Source organism: Squalius cephalus (assembly GCF_949319135.1).
Source record: "Squalius cephalus genome assembly, chromosome: 13".
Taxonomy (NCBI): Eukaryota; Metazoa; Chordata; class Actinopteri; order Cypriniformes; family Leuciscidae; genus Squalius; species Squalius cephalus.
Genome location: NC_137134.1, coordinates 31,198,549 through 31,216,724, shown reverse-complemented (window position 1 = coordinate 31,216,724; position 18,176 = coordinate 31,198,549). Strand labels below are relative to the sequence as shown.

The 18,176-nt window shown below is 39.0% G+C and overlaps 1 protein-coding gene and 2 long non-coding RNA genes across 3 annotated transcripts in view; 1 reads left to right on the top strand and 2 right to left on the bottom strand.

Annotated features, from left to right (window-relative positions):
* LOC307169983 overlaps positions 1 to 18,176 on the top strand; it is a 553,579-nt gene that overhangs the window by 268,498 nt on the left and 266,905 nt on the right. The window lies entirely within an intron of this gene.
* LOC307169921 (uncharacterized protein) overlaps positions 1 to 18,176 on the bottom strand; it is a 181,525-nt gene that overhangs the window by 38,732 nt on the left and 124,617 nt on the right. The window lies entirely within an intron of this gene.
* Positions 4,148 to 4,765, bottom strand: LOC307169982. The gene is made up of 3 exons (XR_013823256.1): positions 4,690 to 4,765; positions 4,429 to 4,560; positions 4,148 to 4,246 (listed from the first exon to the last, which is right to left on the bottom strand). It is a non-coding gene; the product is annotated as an uncharacterized lncRNA (long non-coding RNA).

Genomic DNA, 18,176 nt, shown 5'->3' with positions numbered 1-18,176 from the left:
AAAGAGGGAGGAGAGAATGTAAAGGGATGAAAAGAGGGAGGAGAGTATGGAAGGAGATGAAAAGAGGGAGGAGAGAATGTGAAGAGATGAAAAGAGGGAGGAGAGTATGTAAAGAGATGAAAAGAGGGAGGAGAGAATGTAAAGAGATGAAAAGAGGGAGAGAATGTGAAGAGATGAAAAGAGGGAGGAGAGAATGTGAAGAGATGAAAAGAGGGAGAGAATGTAAAGAGATGAAAAGAGGGAGGAGAGAATGTAAAGAGATGAAAAGAGGGAGAGAATGTAAAGAGATGAAAAGAGGGAGAAAATGTAAAGAGATGAAAAGAGGGAGGAGAGAATGTGAAGAGATGAAAAGAGGGAGGAGAGAATGTAAAGAGATGAAAAGAGGGAGGAGAGAATGTAAAGAGATGAAAAGAGGGAGGAGAGAATGTGAAGAGATGAAAAGAGGGAGGAGAGAATGTAAAGAGGGATGAAAAGAGGGAGGAGAGAATGTAAAGAGATGAAAAGAGGGAGGAGAGAATGTAAAGAGATGAAAAGAGGGAGGAGAGAATGTAAAGGGGATGAAAAGAGGGAGGAGAGAATGTAAAGGGGATGAAAAGAGGGAGGAGAGTATGGAAGGAGATGAAAAGAGGGAGGAGAGAATGTGAAGAGATGAAAAGAGGGAGGAGAGAATGTAAAGAGATGAAAAGAGGGAGAGAATGTGAAGAGATGAAAAGAGGGAGGAGAGAATGTAAAGAGATGAAAAGAGGGAGAGAATGTAAAGAGATGAAAAGAGGGAGGAGAGAATGTAAAGAGATGAAAAGAGGGAGGAGAGAATGTGAAGAGATGAAAAGAGGGAGGAGAGAATGTAAAGAGATGAAAAGAGGGAGAGAATGTGAAGAGATGAAAAGAGGGAGGAGAGAATGTAAAGGGGATGAAAAGAGAGAGGGAGGGATGAAAAGAGGGAGGAGAGAATGTAAAGAGGGATGAAAAGAGGGAGGAGAGAATGTGAAGAGATGAAAAGAGGGAGGAGAGAATGTAAAGAGATGAAAAGAGGGAGGAGAGAATGTAAAGAGCTGAAAAGAGGGAGGAGAGAATGTAAAGAGATGAAAAGAGGGAGGAGAGAATGTAAAGAGGGATGAAAAGAGGGGGGAGAGAATGTGAAGAGATGAAAAGAGGGAGGAAAGAATGTAAAGAGATGAAAAGAGGGAGGAGAGAATGTAAAGAGATGAAAAGAGGGAGGAGAGAATGTAAAGAGATGAAAAGAGGGAGGAGAGATTGTAAAGAGATGAAAAGAGGGAGGAGAGAATGTGAAGAGATGAAAAGAGGGAGGAGAGAATGTAAAGAGGGATGAAAAGAGGGAGGAGAGAATGTAAAGAGATGAAAAGAGGGAGGAGAGAATGTAAAGAGCTGAAAAGAGGGAGGAGAGAATGTAAAGAGGGATGAAAAGAGGGAGGAGAGAATGTAAAGAGATGAAAAGAGGGAGAAGAGAATGTAAAGAGATGAAAAGAGGGAGGAGAGAATGTAAAGAGGGATGAAAAGAGGGAGGAGAGAATGTAAAGAGATGAAAAGAGGGAGAAGAGAATGTGAAGAGATGAAAAGAGGGAGGAGAGAATGTAAAGAGATGAAAAGAGGGAGAAGAGAATGTAAAGAGATGAAAAGAGGGAGGAGAGAATGTAAAGAGGGATGAAAAGAGGGAGGAGAGAATGTAAAGAGATGAAAAGATGGAGGAGAGAATGGAAAGAGATGAAAAGAGGGAGGAGAGAATGTAAAGAGGGATGAAAAGAGGGAGGAGAGAATGTGAAGAGGTGAAAAGAGGGAGGAGAGAATGTAAAGAGGGATGAAAATAGGGAGGAGAGAATGTAAAGAGGGATGAAAAGAGGGAGGAGAGAATGTAAAGAGGGATGAAAAGAGGGAGGAGAGAATGTAAAGAGATGAAAAGAGGGAGGAGAGAATGTAAAGGGGATGAAAAGAGGGAGGAGAGAATGTAAAGAGATGAAAAGAGGGAGGAGAGAATGTAAAGAGATGAAAAGAGGGAGAAGAGAATGTAAAGAGATGAAAAGAGGGAGGAGAGAATGTAAAGAGGGATGAAAAGAGGGAGGAGAGAATGTAAAGAGATGAAAAGATGGAGGAGAGAATGGAAAGAGATGAAAAGAGGGAGGAGAGAATGTAAAGAGGGATGAAAAGAGGGAGGAGAGAATGTAAAGAGGGATGAAAAGAGGGAGGAGAGAATGTAAAGAGATGAAAAGATGGAGGAGAGAATGGAAAGAGATGAAAAGATGGAGGAGAGAATGGAAAGAGATGAAAAGAGGGAGGAGAGAATGTAAAGAGGGATGAAAAGAGGGAGGAGAGAATGTAAAGAAAAGAGGGAGGAGAGAATGTAAAGAGGGATGAAAATAGGGAGGAGAGAATGTAAAGAGGGATGAAAAGAGGGAGGAGAGAATGTAAAGAGGGATGAAAAGAGGGAGGAGAGAATGTAAAGAGATGAAAAGAGGGAGGAGAGAATGTAAAGGGGATGAAAAGAGGGTGGAGAGAATGTAAAGAGATGAAAAGAGGGAGGAGAGAATGTAAAGAGATGAAAAGAGGGAGAAGAGAATGTAAAGAGATGAAAAGAGGGAGGAGAGAATGTAAAGAGGGATGAAAAGAGGGAGGAGAGAATGTAAAGAGATGAAAAGATGGAGGAGAGAATGGAAAGAGATGAAAAGAGGGAGGAGAGAATGTAAAGAGGGATGAAAAGAGGGAGGAGAGAATGTAAAGAGGGATGAAAAGAGGGAGGAGAGAATGTAAAGAGATGAAAAGATGGAGGAGAGAATGGAAAGAGATGAAAAGATGGAGGAGAGAATGGAAAGAGATGAAAAGAGGGAGGAGAGAATGTAAAGAGGGATGAAAAGAGGGAGGAGAGAATGTGAAGAGGTGAAAAGAGGGAGGAGAGAATGTAAAGAAAAGAGGGAGGAGAGAATGTAAAGAGGGATGAAAATAGGGAGGAGAGAATGTAAAGAGGGATGAAAAGAGGGAGGAGAGAATGTAAAGAGGGATGAAAAGAGGGAGGAGAGAATGTAAAGAGATGAAAAGAGGGAGGAGAGAATGTAAAGAGATGAAAAGAGGGAGGAGAGAATGTAAAGGGGATGAAAAGATGGAGGAGAGAATGTGAAGAGATGAAAAGAGGGAGGAGAGAATGTGAAGAGATGAAAAGAGGGAGGAGAGAATGTAAAGAGATGAAAAGAGGGAGGAGAGAATGTGAAGAGATGAAAAGAGGGAGGAGAGAATGTGAAGAGATGAAAAGATGGAGGAGAGAATGTAAAGAGATGAAAAGAGGGAGGAGAGAATGTGAAGAGATGAAAAGATGGAGGAGAGAATGTGAAGAGATGAAAAGAGGGAGGAGAGAATGTGAAGAGATGAAAAGAGGGAGGAGAGAATGTAAAAAGGGATGAAAAGAGGGAGGAGAGCATTAGGCTTGTTGGACTTCATGCAGCGCTGCGCAGACCGATCGGCGGCTGACTTGAGCAGTTCTTGCCGGTTAGAACTTGTGTGCGACTTCAGACAGCGAAGCCCTGTGACTGTGACGTATGGTATCAGAGCACGGCGAGAGCGAATGGAGAGCAGGAGGACTCAGCCAGCGCAGCTTCTCCAGAGCGACTCACGAGCTCTGATGACGACACAACCGATCCACGATTGGCCGAATCCACTGCAACACAACAATTACATGTTAATTCTCACACCTTTAGTTCCACTAATGCAAAAATCAGTTTTTTTATAACAATGAAATCCCCTTTCATGTAGTCACGCTGTTATATTGTCATGTTTATCCAAATACAACTGATACAATGTAGACCCCACTTCATCTGTATTTAGGCTTATGTTGAACTTTATCCTTGTACAAACAGACGCTGTATTAAGCAGTACATGTATTGCATGAAAATGTCTTGCAAACACAGCGTGAGCGCCTCTCAATTTCAATTTCTATACCTTTATCCTCATTTCTTTTAATTTAGCTCCATTTCTTACAAAAAGAGCATAATGTGCAAAGTGTGTTAAAGTGTTTGTGCCTCCCTACAAACCACCTTTCTTTTAAGAGTCGTGATCCTGTTCCTCACATAATTTTTCACACCAGTCCATGTTCGCAGCTTCAAAGCTTCTGGCTCTGCGTGAATGCATCTTTCACAGTCTCGCTTACCAGGAACGTTGTATGTCTTGATGAACTTCATCATGTGTCTCTCTACTGCTTTTACCTCACTGTCCTCCCATTTCTTTTTTGGAGCGTTTGAAGAACCTATGAAATAGTTAAAAACCAAGTAAATACTCATTACACATTCTCAGTACAACTAAATTGGTGAGTAAAGACCAAATCAAGACTAATGTGTATTTTTTTTAATTTGGCTGGATACTGCTGCATGGAGCTAATTCAAGTTTATTTGATTATTGTTGTTTGTGTAGTTAAGAGATTTTTCTTACCTTGATCCTCCTGTGAAACAGATTGATCAGATTGAACAGGTTGATCAGTCTCTGCTGGTGCTGTTGTCTGAGATAGGTCACTGTAATCCTCCTCATCACTTGACATGGAATCACCTTGGGCCTCAAGTTGCTCTAAATTATTCATTGACAAAAAAAATAACACTTTATTGCTTATACTTACCATCTGTGACATGATTATATACATTGTTTTGCAAATATGTAAAGAACAGATACACACAGACAGTCCAAGTATACTCATACCATTTGGGTCGATTTCAATGTCATCAAGTTTCTTTCCTTTGTAGTCAGACAGTGTTCCTTTCTCCATGGCCATTAGCAGCTGGGGGAGCACTTGTTCAACAGGATGGGGTCTGATGTGACCAAACATGACTATATCAGACAGAAGAGATGAGAGAAGTAGGCAGACTTCTTCCTGAAGCAAGGAAGATTACCCCACTGAGAACAATGGTAGACTTCATCATACCAACTAACTTCAAACATGTCATAGCAGCTGTTAAAGTTGTATCTGGCTATGATGAAGAGAAAAACTCCTACCGCATTCCTTCTTTAGCTCTCAAACTTGGGCATTCTTTAAACAAGATCTGTAGCATTGTTGAGAGCAATGCCATGACGAATGGAGATCATGAGCGTGCTGAGTGTGCCCGTGACTTCAGGAAAATACACCATGCAAGGTGGAATGAGTACATTTCTGCTGGTGCTATAACTACATTGAAAGAAGCCAAGTGGAACACACCATAGATCATTCGTTTCACTCAGGATGTCAAAGTCCTACACGCACATCTTGAAAAGAAACACAATGAGCTCCTAAGTAAGCTCAGATCTTGCTCTTCTGCTGACAGCTACGCTGCTCTTGCTAAGGTCACGCTGTCCCAGGTCATCCTGTTCAACCGAAGGAGAGAAGGTGAGGTATCCCAGATGCTTTTGACAGCTTTTAAAAGCAGGGATTCTTCTGAGCTACCCGAAGACATTGCCTTCTGTCTGTCTGAGTTTGAGAGGAAGCTGTGTCTGCACTTCTCAAGAGTTGAGATCTGTGGTAAACGAGGGAGAAAGGTTCCTGTGCTCTTCAAGCCTTCAATGGTTTCTGCTATGGAGCTTCTTGTTGAAACGCATGAGCTTTGTGGTGTTCCAGCAGAGAATCCCTTTATGTTTGCTAGGTGTGGAGCAATGTCTGTCTACAGAGGAGGAGAGCGAGTCCTAATGGCCATGGAGAAAGGAACACTGTCTGACTACAAAGTAAAGATGCATCTGTCAGTATGAACTACACGCGAAACTTCATCATAGTTCATAAAGGACACTATTTTCTTGAAACTGTTGCTCACTTCTAAGCTGACTGGTGTGTTTAGAGCACACAGAGATCAAACTCTTTTCCTGCCCTGGGCATCATCATCTTTAGGTTTCAGAGGACAGTTTTTGATATGTTTCCAAAGGCTACGCTTATTATAAAGCCCTTGGCAGTAAATGCAGTGAATAAATTCTTTGGCTCTTTGTCTATTTTTTGGACGGTAGCAGGTAATCTCCCCATGTCCTTGTCTCACCACATCTGTGTTGTGGGCAAAGTTGCCCCTTTTTCTAAGGAGGTTCAACTGTACTCGTCTTTCTTTGGAATGTTTTGGAAATGCTATTGCCTTTACAACCCCCACTTCGTTGCGATGGACAAACTCAAGGTGTCTGGCCATTTTTGAATATGGCTTAGAGCAATTAAGGCAATACTGCTTCTTGTTGTACGCCTTTGGCAGTTCCGTCTTTGGTGATGGCATTGACTGAATAAAAGTCTTATCACCAGACAAGGTGTTTGTCTCTTTAGATTGGTGAGGATGATGAAGATGAAGGCTGCCCAGGTGAGGATGATGAAGATGAAGGCTGCCCAGGCGAGGATGAGGATGATGAAGATGAAGGCTGCCCAGGCGAGGATGATGAAGGCTGCCCAGGCGAGGATGAGGATGATGAAGATGAAGGCTGCCCAGGCGAGGATGATGAAGATGAAGGCTGCCCAGGGGAGGATGAGGATGATGAAGGCTGCCCAGGCGAGGATGAGGATGATGAAGATGAAGGCTGCCCAGGTGAGGATGAGGATGATGAAGGCTGCCCAGGCGAGGATGAGGATGATGAAGATGAAGGCTGCCCAGGCGAGGATGATGAAGATGAAGGCTGCCCAGGCGAGGATGATGAAGATGAAGGCTGCCCAGGGGAGGATGAGGATGATGAAGGCTGCCCAGGCGAGGATGAGGATGATGAAGATGAAGGCTGCCCTGGTGAGGATGATGAAGGCTCCCCAGGCGAGGATGATGAAGATGAAGGCTGCCCAGGCGAGGACGAGGATGATGAAGGCTGCCCAGGTGAGGATGATGAAGGCTGCCCAGGCGAGGATGAGGATGATGAAGATGAAGGCTGCCCTGGTGAGGATGATGAAGGCTGCCCAGGCGAGGATGATGAAGGCTGCCCAGGCGAGGATGAAGGTGGCATGGGTGGCGCAGGAGCTGGTGACGGTGATGAGGACAGGGCAGGAGAGCATGAGGTTGATGAGGCCATTATAGAGGTGGACAAAGCACAGGATGCCGATGAAGAGGGTGCATCAGATGTGGATGCGACTGAGGATGACTGTGACAGCTTGAAATATAATTTGAATAAAAATATAAGGTCTAAAAGCAAAAGGACTAAACAAACTGTTAATTAATAAAATAAATGAATAATAAAATAATTAACAGTTAATTGACTGAGGCATTGGTCACAGAATAGTGTGATGATGTTCACATATTACTCACCAAACAAACTTTTTGTGATTGCTGTTTAGCAATCTTGTGTTCCTTTTCAATTTCTGCTCTGTTAAAAACGTTTATAGCAATCTTCATGATGTTGTCTTAATTTTGCCAATCTTGATTGAAACCGCTTCTGCAGATATATAAAGAGGTATTTAGCTTAAACAAAAATAAAATGTACATTAGCAATATTGAAAACTGTGGCACCCATATCAGACAAGAACAAACACACTGTAGGAGTGAACAAAAAATAAAGAAACGTGTTTTGCACATTTCAAAGCAAAGATCATTAATAAAATAAAAACTCTAAACAAACATTTATACAAACTTTACATACAAATTGTGACAATAGTCACATTAATAGTTACATTGGTTCAGACATGAACCAATAACTATACTTTAACTAGCAGAGGTTGGTAGTAATTCATTTTTAGTTTGTTTGTTTTAATTGTGGGTACATTTTACATAAGTGTGGGTACATAAGTACATTTCTATTGGCAATACAATTTTGTATCATTTGAAGCATTTATACACTAGTGATGGGTCGTCATGAACGAATCTTTAATATGACTCGGGACTACCGTGTTGTCTTAGAGAGTGATTCGTTCATTTTGTGCTGACCGCACATGCCCAACATCCTATGGGTTCTGTACTGGAAACAGAAATGATTAGTTCATCTCTCTAGACTTCGGGTCCGAGTCTTTCGTTCTTCCCGTCAGTCCCACAGAGGCTATGCTGTCAGTGCCGGAAAGATAAATGATTAGTTCACCTATCAAGTCCCCGAAAACTCAAAAGATGAATAACTTGAACCCAAAGTCGATAGACTCGAAATGTGAACTAATCAATACTGTATCCAGTACTACAGACTGCAAAGCTCAGTTTATGAGGATCACGGGATGATCGAACGGCTTAGATCAGGAGGTGAGGTAAACTAACAGAATGCATAGCCTGAAGACCCAAATAAATAAATTAATTGTTTCTCATAATATGGCCTTTTTCTTGCATTGCAATTTTTTTCTTATTCTAAATGCGATCAACATTTGATGTGTTTGGGGAATTTGGCTAACATGTAACATTTTAAATGCATTCTGCTGAAATGAACTAAATAATTTGAAAAAAGATTTGTCCATTTTGATGAACGAGATTTAAAGATCCGAGTCAGTAAAATGATCCGAACTTCCCACAACTATTACACACGTGTGCTGGATGAAGTGGATATGCACCTACAATCAACTAAAACCAAACCTTTAAAAGCATCCTTTGGTTTGCCAGCGATAAAGATCTTTTCGAGTTGAACAACTGAGCGCCAGCTGTTAGTGGTTGCCTGTGTTGCATGTTCATTATTAAGGGGGCAGAGCAATGAAGGGAGGGGTGTGTCTGTTTGGGTGTCGATTTCAAATATCAATAGTGTTTCTCAGAAATCACTCACTGCACTTTTAACTAGCTGGCAGTAAACATCAGTAGATAGTTGCTGCATGTATGAGATGGTTACCGTTTTATTCCTTGATGTTATTGCTTTGCCTGACTGCTTATATGGACTATTGCTGTTCACCTTGTCCAATTCAGGAGAAGAAACAGAAGCTGCACAATGGGGCTGGATGTCAGAAAAGAAACCAGTGAATATCAAAATCAGAATATTTGTAAAGGACAGAAAAACTTGTTCATGTTCATTCCTCTAGCTGTCCTACACTTTATCTATCATTTCTTTCACACACAACTCTAATATAATGATACAGATGTTTTAAAGTGGACTTACCGATTTCTGCGGGCCCAAACTGCTGGCTGGCTTTTTATCAGTGGATTCTGCTGATGCTTGATTTAAAGGCTTGAGAAATATGAGACCACAATCACATGGTAACTAATCAGAATGAGAGTTAACATTATGAGATTTGTGAGAATTATTGTGAATTACTGATTAATCTCTTTAAAATTTTCTTGATAGTACCTTGACTCGCCATGGCCAATCTGAGTCGCCATAATTGTAAGTGATTTCCTCCCCTGGTAGAATGTCTCGTACAGCAAAGAGACACAGGTGAGGTTTTCTGCGCACTTCAACGGTTCTCATTTTGCAATTATTTGTCTCATCATTTACAAGTCTTCCCAAGGACAAGTCTTCTTTAGATGCATCCATGCTATAAAGACATAAAATGACCACTCAATACTAGCTAGACATGTACAGTTATTATAAGTGGTTCTGAACCCCAGTCCTGGGAACCCACCACTCTGTATATGCTGTATGTCTGGTGTTTTAATCCACCTGATTCAGATGAGGAGTTCATCATCAGAACACGGCTCTATGAACTCATCTGAGTGTGTCAGGTGAAGGAGACATACAGAATCTGCAGAGAGGAGGGTCTGAGAACCACTGATCTATATGATGGTGCACTGCAACATCCTCTCAGCTCTCAGATAAAGGCATCTAAAATTAACCATTTTGTTCTCGTTAGGGAATACAGGGAAAGCCAATTTAGATGACTCAAGGAAACTTCACTCAGTAGTCTTAATGTCAGTTGATGATGAATTTTAATTATTAGGGTATGTTCACACCTGGCATGTTTGTTTAGACTGTTAGTGCGGTTAATTTGAATAAGTGTGAATGCTGCCATCTGAAACCTGGTGCCACCAAAGAAGCGGATCCAGATGCTGAATAAATAGGTCTCAGTTGGCTTCCAAACGAACTCTGGTGTAGTTCAAATGAAAAATGAATGTAACATGGACCCAGAGACATGTAAACGAACCAAAAACAGGAAGATGTGACCCTAAAAAGGACAGACTGGTCAAGCATAACAGGTTTGACAATAGAAATGCCAATCTGAACACTAAGCGGACCCGGACCAAATGAACAAAGTGAACAGAACTCCAGGTATGAACACATCCTAAGTATTTTACAGTTCCAGATATTTTAGCATCCTTACTACATCAATTCACCAGTTCTGTACTCACCAACAATTTTTGCCATGCCACTGAAAATCAAACAGGAACGTGTTCTCAGCTTCAGTGTAGTGTTCAGTTTGGTCAAGACTCTCCTGTGAACTCAGAAGTTCACCTCTGTATTCAAGAACAAAATCACCTCTGAAGAAAGCTCCAGTGGTGAAAACTCCACGCCCTAAAGAGGAGAAATACATTAGCTGCAGTTTCTTTAATGTCAACTATTATTTTATTACTAAAAGTTCTCTACCATATGACGTACATTATATGATGTGAAAGGGAAATTACTTAAGGAAAATGGTCAATAGTCAGGCTAATCTCGAAGCATGCTTTGCTTTTTATACTTTACATTATACTTTTAAGTCTTGAAATTATACAGTTAAAATTACATACATTTTCTTACACAAACCTATTTTTGCAGGCCAACCCGGTAGTAGTTGAACATCCCCTGGTTTCCTCCACAAAAACCCAATGGGATTTGCAGAAAATAAGCTAAAGTTAATCTATAAACTACACCACAGATGCACAACTTCAACTTCCTTACGATGAAGCTTCAACAACTGTGTTGCATTATTTTAAAAGACAATTCTGATTGTTTATTATTTGCACCTCTTTCAGATAGTTTTTCTTTGTCGTATATGGATGTTTTATTTGGCTTCTATAGTTTAAATAAAAGTTTTTTGTTGTTGTTGATAAATGTGCCTCCAGGAACTCTAAAGCTTTAAAATCCATCTCCCTGTGTAATATTTACAATGTTTCTGCATTATTATAATGCTTGTTTGACTGATTGTGTGATGTATACATCCCTACATCTACCTAGAATAGTTTGAAAGAGTGCGATTATAAACACAATGAGGCTGTGAAAGTGACTAGATGAGTTAATCTGTTCGGCTGATGACGTTTAATGTCCCAGACAACCCCTGTCTCCCATTTAGACACTTGTTAACAACTGCCTTTTACCAGACAAGTAAAGGCTTTTAAAAAAAACACACAAGAGAGTATTACTATTTTATGTTGTAGAGTAAAGCGTGAAAATATCTTGATCTTGTGCTAACCATGGATCTTATTTCAGGAATTTAACCAAAACCCATTGATCATGTTTACATGCACACCGATACGCTGATAACAAAATAAAACCACCTTCTAGAAATAATCCATTATCCTGGTTTACATGCAAACCAATAACCATGTAAAACACTACTTTATAAGTAAATCAGGTTAATGACGTCAAAACCTAACCATTCGTTTATCTGACTGTGTATTTCATGTCATGTCAGTTGTGATGTTAAATAAAGCCCAAGAGTATTCCAGAATTTCAGCGGGAAACTTCCAGACTCATATTCTCCTCTCATGCAGTATCGGGTGCAGGATTTTGACTGTACCACTTCTGAACGAGATGAGAATACTTTTAAGAGGTTCTTGGGTCAAGAAAACACTCGCTCTGTCTGGATGTGCTTTAATCCACAATAAGGACACTTTCCTGTCACACATCACACATTAAATTCTCAGTTTTGCTCTCTTCAATAAGCCACAGAACACAGAGGTTAATGTGTTTACATGCCGGGCAAATCTGCAAATAAGATGGCAAAAATCTATCTGTGTCGATTGGTATGCTTATGCTGTTTATGGTGACCTTAGTCTGCGTTTACATGACCACATGCACTGTCGGCTTATCATGCATAACTGGGTTCAGAATGTGCAAGTAAACATTGACTTTGGGTTGATGGAACCAGAAATGCAAAAATGTAACTGGTTTTGTTTAACTTGTGAAAAATAGATATTAGTTGGTCTAACAACCATATGACTCACCTCACATTAAATTCTCAGTTTTGTAGATTAACGTTATTACTAAACTGCTAAGTAATTTATACTTGCCTTTATATTTGCTGATGAACTGCTCTTGAAGCCCAGGCTTGTCGGTTTCACAGGTAATGTGATGCTCAGCGTCCTGCAGAGGTTTTTTATGCCTTTTATTTCCCAGCATGCTGACTTTCTTTCTTGAAATGACGGAAAAAAATAAATAAAAATAAATATAAGGTGAATGAAATAAACAAGCATATTTAAAAAATCTTGCTGATCTTACTGGAATTGTTCACCCAAAAACATACATAATTAACATACAATTATATTAATTGTTGTTCCAATTGAACCTCATGTTGTTCCAAACCTGTGTTGTGTTTTTTTCTGTTCAACACTAAAGTATATCTTTATATTATATCAACAGAGCTCTATTCAATGACAGCACATGTGACCAGTCAACAACAGGCATTTAGATAAAAAGGCAATGTAAATGATGCCAAAAACCACAATTGACATAAATCTACTGTATATTCATATTTGATTTAAGAGCGTATGGGAGATTTTCAGTCAGTAACCAGCTAGATTCATAGGGACTATTTTTAATGTGCTTTTTGTCTGCTTTGGATTTGACACACACAATAAAAATACTATAAAGTGTCTATGTACTGTCATTGGGCAAAAAAGATAAATAATAATAAAAAAAACAGGCATATAATGTAATAAAAAATATTAGGCTACATAAAATAAAAAAATAATAATGATATAAAATAAATTGAATTCATTATTTCAAATTACAAATTACTGTTGGTAGTTTACAACACTTTTGAGAAAAACAATGATATAGGCAAGTTGACACTCACTGACTCAGTTGTTTTGATTAATTTGTAGAATCTAAAGTACTATTATATAAAAAATAACAAAATTATATTTACTGGTCAATGCCTACAAGTTGGCAATAAACTTTTTCTTTATTGCAACAAATCATCAAATTAGAAGCAAACTCAAATACAGTCGAGAAGTAGGCTAAATAAAACCCTAAGCAAAAAATAATTAAACAACTAAAATAAACATACATCATACTAACTTTCATATTTCACAATGTATTTAGTTATCATGCATTTTCAGGACAAGATCTCACCTTTAATGCGTGCGTGGTGGGGGTTGTCGTCTGTTTCGCGTCCCATTGTCACGTGTCTGCATTTCCCGGGAAAACACATCCACGGTCACAGACTTGCGTATTGCGTAAATGACGTAGTTACGTATTTGGATTTCACGTTGAAATTGTGACTACATTTATTTAACCTAACAGAAAATTATCTGATGTCAAGAATCTTTGTTTTAATCACAGTAGGCCTACTGTTTCTTCAAACTAAACTAAAAAAAAACTGTGTTGGAGTCACATGTGAAGTGAGTCTTTCTAGTGGACAGAGCACATGATCACTTTTAAACGAATCCACCCGCCTCGAACTAGGAACCAGTGCGCATGTCCGTACAAACACAGGTTTAAAAGAGCAAAAAATGCCTAAATGAGCAACCTAGATCTCTTGAACAGACATCTTATTTTCTACTAATAGCATTTATTAATCAAAATAGTAAATTGGTGTCTGCAAATACACAGCAGGGCTGATATTCAAGCATATATGTCTCAGTTCTGCACTGGTCTGTGTTGTTGTCATTTCATCAGTGTCCCACAACTACTTAAGAATGTATTTGAGTTAAGAAGGGGGAAGGGGTGTGGATTATTTCGAGGCTCTAACTTAAACTTTAGTGTGTAATTTAACATCTTTATCTTTTTATGTTTTTAATAAATGAATGGTATTTTACATTAAAGGGCGGAGAAGGTGTTAGACCTTGTAAAAGTGCTTTAAAAACGCATAGCCACAACAGATTGTCATCTTTTGAGCAGCACTGCTGATTACCTATCTCTCTGTCACTGGTTCAGTTTGTTAGTTCATTCATCTCATCATCTCTTTCACTCTGCAGTCAGTCTCAGTGCTGTGGGGGAAGGGCGCGCGCGCGATCAGTCTCAGTGCTGTGGGGGAAGGGCGCGCGCGCGATCAGAGTCAGTGCTGTGGGGGAAGGGCGGCTGATCACAGTATGAGCAGATCTCAGTCAGACTGACAGTCAGAGGCAGAGCTAGGGTTAGGGTTAGGGTTAGGGTTAGTGTAGATCCAATGGCTTTTAAAATCAAAGTAAGAACAAAATGCATCTGTAAACAAACATTTAAACGTGTCAGCTTGATTCATGATTCTTTTAAACACTTTTTTTCTTTTGTATGACTTTATGTAACTGCTGTCTCTCTCCCTATCTATCTATCTATCTATCTATCTATCTATCTATCTATCTATCTATCTATCTATCTATCTATCTATCTATCTATCTATCTATGTTGAGAGAGAGAGAGAGACAGCAGTTACATAGTTTGCTGAGAATGTTTGCTGTAACTGCTCTCCTCTATTAACAGTTATTATCAGTCGCTTTAGTACATTTATTGAATCATCCTTAAGATTTGCAAACTAGTAAGTGCATTTCGTACAAACAGCAGAACACGATAGATTAGCCTACCATCAAACTCCTGTAACTTGCTCAAAATCCTTACAGTATCAAAGAACATATCAGTGCCATCAGAATGACAAGTCCTTGTGTCATTGTTCACAAACTAGAATGTCAAAATGCTTAGTCATGTTGTCAATATAAATGTATTCTATCAGTATTTTCAGATGTAAACTATGGCTACGATTTTGATGACAATGATTGAAAAAGACTGCACTGTAGGCCTATCTGAATGACATATAAATTTAAACAGCACACATATACGCATTACTCTAGATGAGACTGGACAGGATTCACATATGCACTTTTACTGTTGGTCTGACAAAAAATTACAGTACAGTGTCATTGTGATATAAAAAAACAAGACTAGCAACACACATATACTGTATGTGTCTTTATCAAGTATATTTGCTGTATAATGTAAAATGCAAGTAGACTTCTGTAATATAGCATTACAGTAAGTCTATAGTTTATGGTGAACAGTACAGTAGAGTGAACACTGTCTGATTACACACCTGTTCTGTCTACAAATGCTTGAATGATTGAGGACACACACGGTTGTTCTCCCAACATTCGGCTGCACCCTTCGACCTGCCTTGGCCATAAGGTCATGACTCATGACTGAGAACATGATCTACAATAATGGCATTTATTTCTTCTGAAACACACAATCTTGGCCTGTTCCTCTGTTTTACCTCCTTACCCTTCCACCACACATCCTTGCTCCTCTTCTTCTTCTCGGCTGTTCACCCTGTTGTTCTTCCTTTCTCAGAGTGTGTAACGTGTTGTGCTCTGTATGCTCTCCCAGATGAAGCTTCATGAGATGCACTCTGAGCTATTATAGAGAACTGGTTGATCATTGATTGATCTAATGCTTTACATTCCCCTCCATTAGTAAAATTCAGAATTCACCTCTGCAATTCAACAATTCAGGACAAAAAAAAGTGTAATAGAATTGTATAGAAAATATGTTTGACAGTTTATGACAACTAGTTCAACCAATTCTGCATTTAATGACTTATGGAACTGATGCCTATATGTTTTGTGGGGTGAGACTATTCAACAGAGAACCAGTATAATACATGTTGATAAACATGACATAAGCAATTAATAATGTAAGAAACAGCAGACACTTGCACATAATAAACTGCATGAATGTACTGCAATTTGTTCAAAAGAATGAGAAATTACTTTTATGAGGTGCACAAGTAGATAATGTGGAGATTGAACAAGTAAGAATTTTAGTTGTGATCTGAGAAATGCACCAAAGCAACTGAGTAAAACTGTAATATAATTAATATAATAATATAGTATAATTAGAATTGTTGTTGTAACTGCTGTCCTTTATATAATATAATATAAAGAGAATGTTTGCAGTAACTGATCTCCTCTATATAATATAATATAATATAATACAATATAAAGAGAATGTTTGCTGTAACTGATCTTCTATATAATATAATATAATATAATATAATATAATATAAAGAGAATGTTTGAAGTAACTGATCTCCTCTATATAATATAATATAATATAATATAAAGAGAATGTTTGCAGTAACTGATCTCCTCTATATAATATAATATAATATAATATAATATAATACAATATAATATAATATAATATAATACAATATAAAGAGAATGTTTGCTGTAACTGATCTTCTATATAATATAATATAATATAGAGAGTGTTTGAAGTAACTGATCTCCTCTATATAATATAATATAATATAATATAATATAATATAATATAATATAATATAATATAAAGAGAATGTTTGCAGTAACTGATCTCCTCTATATAATATAATATAAAGAGAATGTTTGCAGTAACTGATCTCCTCTATATAATATAATATAATATAATATAATATAATATAATATAATATAATATAATATAATATAATATAATATAATGAGAATGTTTGCTTGTTTGCTGTAAGTGAATGTGTTGCTGTGGTAACGGACTCCAGCTTGGTGTGTGGGGGAGGGGCGGTTGCCGCTCAGGGAAATCAGTCATAATATATGACAGGGAACTTCAAATAAAAAACAAATAAAATAAAAGCAAGCGATTTTTGCATGTTTTCACATCTTTTTGTGGCTTGTATATTTTTATTGAACAAACTCAATGAATAAATCATCAAAATATTAACAGATTTAAACACGTGTCCCTCCGCTTTTGGAAGGAAATATGTACTTTTTAAATTCACATGACATAGTGTGTCTGTCCCTTCCCCGCTTCAAACTCGTTCCTATATGATTAATAAACTCCTATGTAATTACTGTACATGCTGTAACGTTATAGTCTCTGTGACGTGGGTGCGGGGCAGCAGCGCGATCTTCACACACACACAGAGAGCAGACTCTGATGCGAGCGCAAAACTGCGAGGATTAAAGTTTAAAAACATGCTCATATAAATCGCGAGAGCGCCAGCTCAGGGAAGATTTGTCTATTTTTATTTAAATACTCATTATTGGGAATTTATCTATAATTTAATGTGGATTATCTGTCAATTCATTCATTAATCATGATAGTTTTTGCCTCCGCCATGTTTGTTGATGACGTATTGGCATCTGATTGGTCAGATCATTAAGTCCCGCTCTCGTAGTAGCTTCCTGCGCTCTGATTGGTCAGAATACCCGAAGTGTGTATCTTTTCCGGAAGTGCAGTACTCCTAGAGGGCGCTGTGTTATACACACTTTAGTGGGGGGGGCATACACACTTCAGGTACACAAATCACTTAAAAGTGATTTTTGGGGACAAGTGAGATTTTAAGCCTGGGCACCATTTTAGAGCATGCTGAATGCCATTATATAGTCAAACAAATGAGGACATACAAAATGTCCTCAATTTTTGAAGTGGTCCTCAGTTGTGTGTATCCTGGTGAATGTACCCAAAAGGGACATAAACAAACACACACACACACACACACACACACACACACACACACACACACACACACACACACACACACACACACACTCACACACACACACACACACACACACACACACACACATACACACAGAGAGAGAGAGAGAGAGAGAGAGAGTAAAACATGACTTTCAGGATATTGTGATTTTTGTCACTCGCCTAAACACCATGAATTACGGCCCTACACACACACACACACACACACACACACACACACACACACACACACACACTCACACACACACATACACACACACACACACACACACACACACACACACACACACACACACACACACACACACACACACTCACACACACACATACACACACACACACACACATACACACACACACACACACACACACACAGAGGGAGAGAGAGAGTAAAACATGACTTTCAGGATATTGTGATTTTTGTCACTCGCCTAAACACCATGCATTACGGCCCTACACACACACACACACACACAATTTTTGTCAACGCAGACACACATCGCTCTCAGGCATACACACACACACACACACACACACACACACACACACACACACACACACAGAGAGAGAGAGAGAGAGAGTAAAACATGACTTTCAGGATATTGTGATTTTTGTCACTCGCCTAAACACCATGCATTACGGCCCTACACACACACACACACACACACACACACACACACACACTCACACACACACATACACACACACACACACACATACACACACACACACACACACACACACAGAGGGAGAGA